This window comes from Octodon degus, unplaced genomic scaffold (assembly GCF_000260255.1).
Source record: "Octodon degus isolate 3935 unplaced genomic scaffold, OctDeg1.0 scaffold00184, whole genome shotgun sequence".
Taxonomy (NCBI): Eukaryota; Metazoa; Chordata; class Mammalia; order Rodentia; family Octodontidae; genus Octodon; species Octodon degus.
In genome coordinates, this window is record NW_004524760.1 from 1,924,376 (window position 1) to 1,931,678 (window position 7,303).

The window sequence follows — 7,303 nt, forward strand, 5'->3', positions numbered from 1 at the left end:
TGGTGACGGGCAATATTGGGAGTAAAGGTGAGTGACAGTGGCCATGGGTGGTAGTAACAGCAATGTAACTTGTATGTTTCTGCCTCCCTAAACTGTTGAAAGCAACAGTTCGAGGAATTCCCATTGTTGTCTTTGTGCAAAGTCTGCCCAGTAGAGTTTAAAACTGGTTTTGGTGGATTTTGCTTGTGGGTATGCTGCAGGTGGTTTAGAGAATGACATTCGTCCCTTTTTTTTTTTTCGGCACTGGGGCTTGAACTCAGGTCCATGCACTTGCCAGGCAAGTGCTTATTCTACTGAGCTGTCTCCCTGGCTCCCCAGCGTTTGTCCCTTTCCAGAGGCAGGTCTCCATTCTAGAGCCAGTGGACAGTTTTCTCTCTATGACTTTCAGGTCAGGAGCAAGGAACATAGTGAACTGAGCCCTGGAACTTCATTAATGGGGGATCTGGTATCTCTACAGGGTTCTTGAAACCATTCTTTATGCTGTATCTGTGTAAGATCAGTAGATCTTTCCAATAGCTCTGTAAAATGTATTTTATTATCTTGGTTACATAGATTAGGAAAATGAGTCTTGGCTCCTAGTAAGTAAAACTCAGATTTGAAAACATTGGCTTATGAAATTTCAAACCCTTTATTTTTCCTCTATTGCATGCAGTACCAGATAGTGAATTCAGTGCTTTTAGAACATTATAGGATTTTTCTTGTCTTAGGTGAGGATATGGAAAAATTAAGAGAATATTCCATATTTGGTTTTCTTTTCTCACTTGGCATGGGCAAGAGACTGTCTTTTTTCCCTACATATTTTCTTACAGTGGTAGTGTACTCAGATGACCCTTTTAAAATTCATATGAGAACTGTTGGGAAGCTCTTCCCACATGTTTTGAAGGCTGGAACTGCAGAGTGATCTTTTCCTGACCTGGCTGGTCCTTGGCCAAATAGGACATTAAGCAAGCCAGAAACCAGGCCCCAACAGAAAAAAGCAAATAGAGATAAATATTTATCCTCATCCCAGTGGGATCCCTAGGTTTTCACGATCAAAGGCCTACTTTGTGTATGTGCCTGTCCTTAAGCCTCGGGTAAGTATAGCGAAGCAGGCAACTTGTAGGATAGCAAAGACTGGTACCCAGGTTCTTTGATCCTCAGATGAATTCTCCACTGATAAAAAAAGAAGAAAGAAAAAAGATAAAAAGGAAGGAAGGAAAGAAGGGAGAGAAATTGCTTGATTCTTGCTATAAAAATGTAAGTTGTATTTTTTTTTTTTTAAATAAGAGAAAACACAAGTAGGAACAAAGAGAAAAAAAAAGAAAAGATAAGAAAGGGAGAAGAAGAGGCCTGAAAATGAAGAAAGAAAAAGAGGAATGAAAAGGAGTATTTATGGGGTTGGTACCAGAGAATACTTTTCTAGAAAGATTGGGGTTTATAGTATGAACAATGTTTTTTCCTCCCATTCTCTGTGTTGTCATTTTACTTTTCTGATAGTGACCTTTGAAACACAATTTGGGGTGAGGGGAATGAAATCCAATTGATCTATTTTTTTTCCTTAATTGCCTGTGCTTTGGATGTCGTAACTAAGAATTCCTTATTTAATAACCTAAGGTCACAAAGATTTCCTCCTATGTTTTCTTCTAAGAACTTTATTTCTTACATTTAGGTCTTTGATCCACTTTGAATTGATTTTTGTATGGTGAAAGGAAGGGGTCTTTTGCATGTGCATATCTACTTGTCTCAGATTTTTATTTCTGCATTCCGTGAATATGTATGATGTGTCTATTTTGTACCAGGGTATGTGCTAGATGCCAAGGATAGGACAGTCCACAAACAGTTGTCAGTGCCAGAGTATTTCACAACCTGGGAGGGAGGTGATTAGGACATTTGGGAGGTGAGGTCGATTTTTGGAGGAACTAAACTCTTGCACAGAGATTATCAAAGTGCAATATAAAGAAAATCTGCATTAGTATTATCTGTATTGCTCATTTAAATATGTGTATATAAATTACATATTTAATATGTGTTTCTTATATAAAGTATGAGAATCACTGCTTTATATATTGAAAGCTAGATCTAGTTATTTCCTCTTAGATTATTATAAAGTATTTGAGTATCATTTATCCTTTTTAATATGAAAAAAAATTCAGAGCTTTTCTGTGGCCTACTTTTGAGATCTAAAGAAATGAGACCATTGTCTAGCCACATACCAGACTGCAGTTGTAGAAGTCATTCTTCCAAAAGCCTGTCGATGCAGAAATGCTTTAGATGGGAAACATGATATATCTCTGGAAAGAGAAGTAAAAAAAAAAAAACTGCTCCTTCACCCTACATTGTATGCACTTGATAAAAGAGACCATGCCCATTGTGCTGGGACATGGGCAGCCCCCTAAGAACTGGCTGCAGCTGCCCTTTGTATCAAATTCTTCTCTCATCTCTTACTCATTCTGTGCATTGGTAGATGTGGATTGACTTGGGAGAATCCTTCCATCCTTACATTTACATTTCCTCTACTATTGATTTGCTGAGTAGAGAAGGAGGAAAATGTTTTGACTTTTGGAATTTGGAGTACTTGGGTGGGTTGGATAACATCTGATCACACAGCTGCAGTGTAGACAGGGGAGTCTGTAAAGAAAATCTTAAGGACACATCCACACATGTCTCTGCACTTTGCCTGTATGATCCCAGAGGTTCATGTGTGTGCAAGGGGAGAGTGGCTATATTTTAACTTTAAAAGGGGCAAATGTATGAGCTACTTCCAATCATGTGAAATAGCTGGACATAGGGGCTGCTTTTGTATGTTCTCTAAGGAATTAAAGATAATAATAATTAAAATAATTAAAAATGTTGAGTCCTGTGAAAACATGGATGAATTCATTCTTAACCTGAAAGTGAAAGAAACTGCCTTCAAAATCCAAAAAAGGAAAAGAGGAAAGATTGACTCATTAGACCCATGGCTACAAAAGACTTTTGCCTATTAAAATAAATAAATCAAGCAAATGACTCACTGGGAAAAAAAAATCTGCAGTTTATACCATAGACAAATAATGAGCTTCTAAAGACAGAGTGAGGAAAACAACAATCATGTAGAAAAATGAGCTGGAACGTTGTACTAACAATTCATAGAAAAAGAGAAACAGAGTCTCTGAACCCTATGGTTAGATGGTCAGCTTTGCTTACCATAGGTGTAGTCAATCAGATTGCACTGCTTGCCTGTCACATTGGCAAAGATGCAAGAGTTTAACACCAAATTGTTGGTAAAACTGAGGAGAGAGAGGAACTTCATTCCACAGGCAGCTTCACATCCATAGAATGGGGTATATAGAATCTAGCAAAATAAAGTAGGATTTTTGACTTCAGGTTCCAGAAATTCTAAAGATGCATTAGCAAAAATTACGCATCTACACAGTGGACTGGAAATAACCCAAATACATAAATCTGTCAGTGTGGGCCAATTTATAGACACTGTACACAGTGGAATGCTATGTGGTTATAAAAAGGAATATGTACCATCTCTTAAGACAATGAGGTAGTGATGTAGTTGTTAGGATATATTGTTAGGTAAAAAGAGCAAGGTGGAGAAACAGAGAGTATAATAAATATCTCTACTGGCAGTTGGCAAAAACAATGGAGAAATAAGTGATAAAAAATTTTAATAATGGTTATATAAAGGAGTGGAAAAGGGTGGAACAGACAAGGGTACTAAGACTTCTTGGAACAGTGGAGGCAAGTAAATATTATGCATAATTATAAAGTTATTTATCAATGCAATTATTTCATTTATTTTGGTTTTTAGAGATAGGTTCTCAGTGTGTAGTTCAGGCTGGCCTTGAACTCACTATATAAATGAGGCAACCTCAAACTCACAGCAGTGCTCTTGCCTTAGCCTTTTGAGAGCTGGGATTACACTCTTCCCCATCAAGTGATTTATTTTTTTAAGCAGCTCTAAAAATTAAAAAGAAAATGAAGCAAATGAACTTAACTATGTTTCTGAGTTGATGGCATAACAACAGAGCAGCTATTCCAACTGAAGAGATACAGATGTAAAACTGATGAGGTTAGGTTATGTGAGAACTGTCTAGTTGTGAATTTATGTAGTTCACCTTACATATTTCTTGCCTGTGACAGCTGAGAGGCTGAGGAAGTGTCCAGTTCAGTAGCAGTGAACATTACTCGAACTCAGTATGAGCTTTTTAATTACCATTTTGCACTAAAAGGGACTATGACTTCTCGTAAAATTTCCTGTTTCGAAATTTGGGTAGGAAATGAACTTGTGCCTGGGGTTTCCTGTCATGCCAGATAGCAGAGAAGCTACTAAGGATTGCTAGAGCTTTAGTCAAAAGACTCAGTAGCTGAACAGAAAAATTCCCTTGGGGACCACTTGACCATCAACAGAATACTAACTGCAAAGGTTTGAAGTACATTAAATATGTTGTAATAAGTTCTTTCATAACAATAAAAATAAATACATGTAATTGGACATCTTTTGAAGATACTGGGGAATGAACTCATTATTTTGGAAGCTAGTAAATAAGAATTAGGCATTTAGTCTTTGCTATGCACACTGCATCTAAGCACAAATTGTTGTAAGGCTGTCTCTTTATAGGAGAGAAGGTGAGTATTAATTTTTTGCAATCTAGAGTTAATGAATGTAGACCGTGATTATTTTGTGCCTCTTAATGGGAGTACGTAACACCTCTATTGTAATACTCTTGCCCAACTAAAAGCCTGAATCTGTTCAAACCTCTAGATCTGACTAGCAGTTTACAGGAAATATATAGGATAGGGAAACAACATAGATGACACCACAGGAATGCAGAATATTGGGATGTCTGATAGATAATAGGTCCCAGGCATATCTCAGCACCAAGTTACAGTAAGTGCAGAGAAACAAATTAAATGACACCATAGTCGTACAATGAACAAAATCCAGGCCACCCAAAATTGTTTTTTAATTTAAATTTTTTTTAAAAAAATGTATTTGATACAGGGACTCACTATGCAGCTGAGACTTGTAGTGATTTTCCTGTTTCAGCCTCCCCAGCACTGGAATTATAGGTGTATGCCACTGTGCCCAGGCTCTATGTAAGGAGGGAGGTCATGGGGCGGAGGCGTGGGGCCAGCCTGACATGGTGCTGGGGATCCCACCCCAGTCCCTCTGCTTGCCCAAGCAGGCACTTAGTCCACTGAGCTATCTCACTGGCCCTCATACAACCTTAAATTGTGTAAGAGAAACAATTTTTTAAAAACATACTACAAAGAAAAAGAGAGATAGATTGAAATCTAAAAGAACCATAAAAGAATTGTCAACCAGTTGCTATCTGTGGGCCTTGTTTGGGCAGCAAAACTCTAAACAAACAAATGTGGCTGATTGAACATTTGAACATTGACCTAATAGTTGATGACATTAAAGGATTATTCAATTATTTAAGGCCTAACAGTGGTATGGTGGTTTTGCTTTAAAAAAAAAATCCTTACCTTTTAGAGCTATATGTTGAAATATTTATTGAAAGAAATGAATTGTTGGATTGAAGTACTTTTAATGTCAGAATGGGAATTTTATACTTGACCTAACAGACAGCGAGGAGTTGTTATGGATTCTTGAGAAATGAAGGGAGTTTAGGAGACCCACATAAATATGGTCAGTGGATTTTCATGAGAAATGCCAAATTAATTCATGAGAGGAAAAGGCGATCTTCAACAAATGGTTCTGGAAAACTGTCCTTTCCCCAGGAATGCATTCTTTTGTATGTAGATGAGTGATCAGAATAAATAAGATGGACAGAGTCCATCATAGGAAATGCAGGAGAACTCCCCCCACCGCCTCCGCAACTAAGAAATGATATGATCAAGGTTTTGCTTTGATTTAACTATTGTCTGATCTGTGGTCACTGTTGGTTTGTGCCTTCTAAACTTTGGCCAGTAATTTTTGAAAGCCCTGGTAATTTTTGAAAATCCTGGTGACTGATGAGAAAAGGCATGGAAAATTTTCAATAACCAAATAATAACCTCTATTTTTGTCTTTTTAAAAAAGTCTGATTTGCTCTCATGATCTCAAATCAGTTCACTGCATGTCCCAGTGATTTAAGTTATTTTATTATTATTTTTTTCCAGTGATTTAAGTTAGAGATGTAAGACTTCTGAGAAATGCACTGGAACTGTTTATCTTGAAATTTTGCTCTCTTTCTGTTTGAACCAGACCAGAGCAAAGACTTTAACACAAAGTTTATAAGCAAGTGGTTGAACTTTTTTTTTTTTCTTTCCTGCTTTAGTTGAAGTGGTATCTATGTAAAATTCCAAAGAATGAGTGAGAGGAGGGAGTGAAGGGCTATGGCAATTCTAGGTTCAAAGGCTCCTTTGATCTCTTGATTAATACTTCAGTGAGTTTTCTGGGTTTTCCTACCATTTTTTGTTTCTGTCCCCCACCCCACCCCACTCTGTCCATCACTCCTAGAGCAGAAGATACTAAGTCAGAGATGTAGAGGTGTATGAGGGGTGTGTGGTGCTAGGGGTGTTTCTAGGAAAGTGTGTTGATGCAATTGCCTGTGTTTGGTTAATTTCTTTTTTTTTGCTGCTAGTTTGTGTGCACATGCACATGCTCATATGTGCATGTGTGTCACATGTACATACACATGCGCCTTTTCCAAGGAAAACATATTTGTCATGGAAGGGAAAATACACATAGCACTCCTATATACATTTATAGTACAGCCTTCTGTGGGGAAATACATTTTTATTTCTCTAGGGTAAATATCTGGGAAAAGGATTGTTGAGTTACATAGTAAGTATATGTTTAGCTTTATAAAAAGTTATAAAGCCTATTTTTGCAAATTGGCTTTCCAGTCATTTCCATCCACCGTGAACCAGTGTTCCCCTTGCTCTGTCACCTGGTCAGCATTTGGCATTGTCATATTTTAAAAAAATTAATCATTCTGTTAGATATGTATGTATTAGGAACTGTTCATGTTCTCTTATTGCACTTAGTAGATAATGGTGTTGAACATTCTTTAGATATCTAGTTTATTTTATTTGATATAGTGTCTATTTAGATCTTTTGCTTATTACAATATTTTCTGGTTCTTGGGTTTAAAAGTTCATTATGTATCTTATATACCTGTCTTTTTTTTATGAGCAGAATATATTTATTGAGGGAAAGAAAGCTCCTGTCCAAGAGAGGGACTGGAGGGGGACCAAGCGGGTTGTCCCCAGGAATATATACCTGTCTTTTGCCAGATATTTATTTATTTTATTTTTTTGCAATTTATTTATTTATTTTTATTGCCAGATATTTAATTGTAAATATTTTCTCCTGATCTGTAGC

At 37.0% G+C, this 7,303-nt stretch overlaps 1 protein-coding gene across 1 annotated transcript in view; it reads left to right on the forward strand.

The window, feature by feature from the left end:
• CUNH9orf3 (chromosome unknown C9orf3 homolog) overlaps positions 1 to 7,303 on the forward strand; it is a 404,210-nt gene that overhangs the window by 100,403 nt on the left and 296,504 nt on the right. The gene's annotated exons all lie outside the window — the stretch shown is intronic.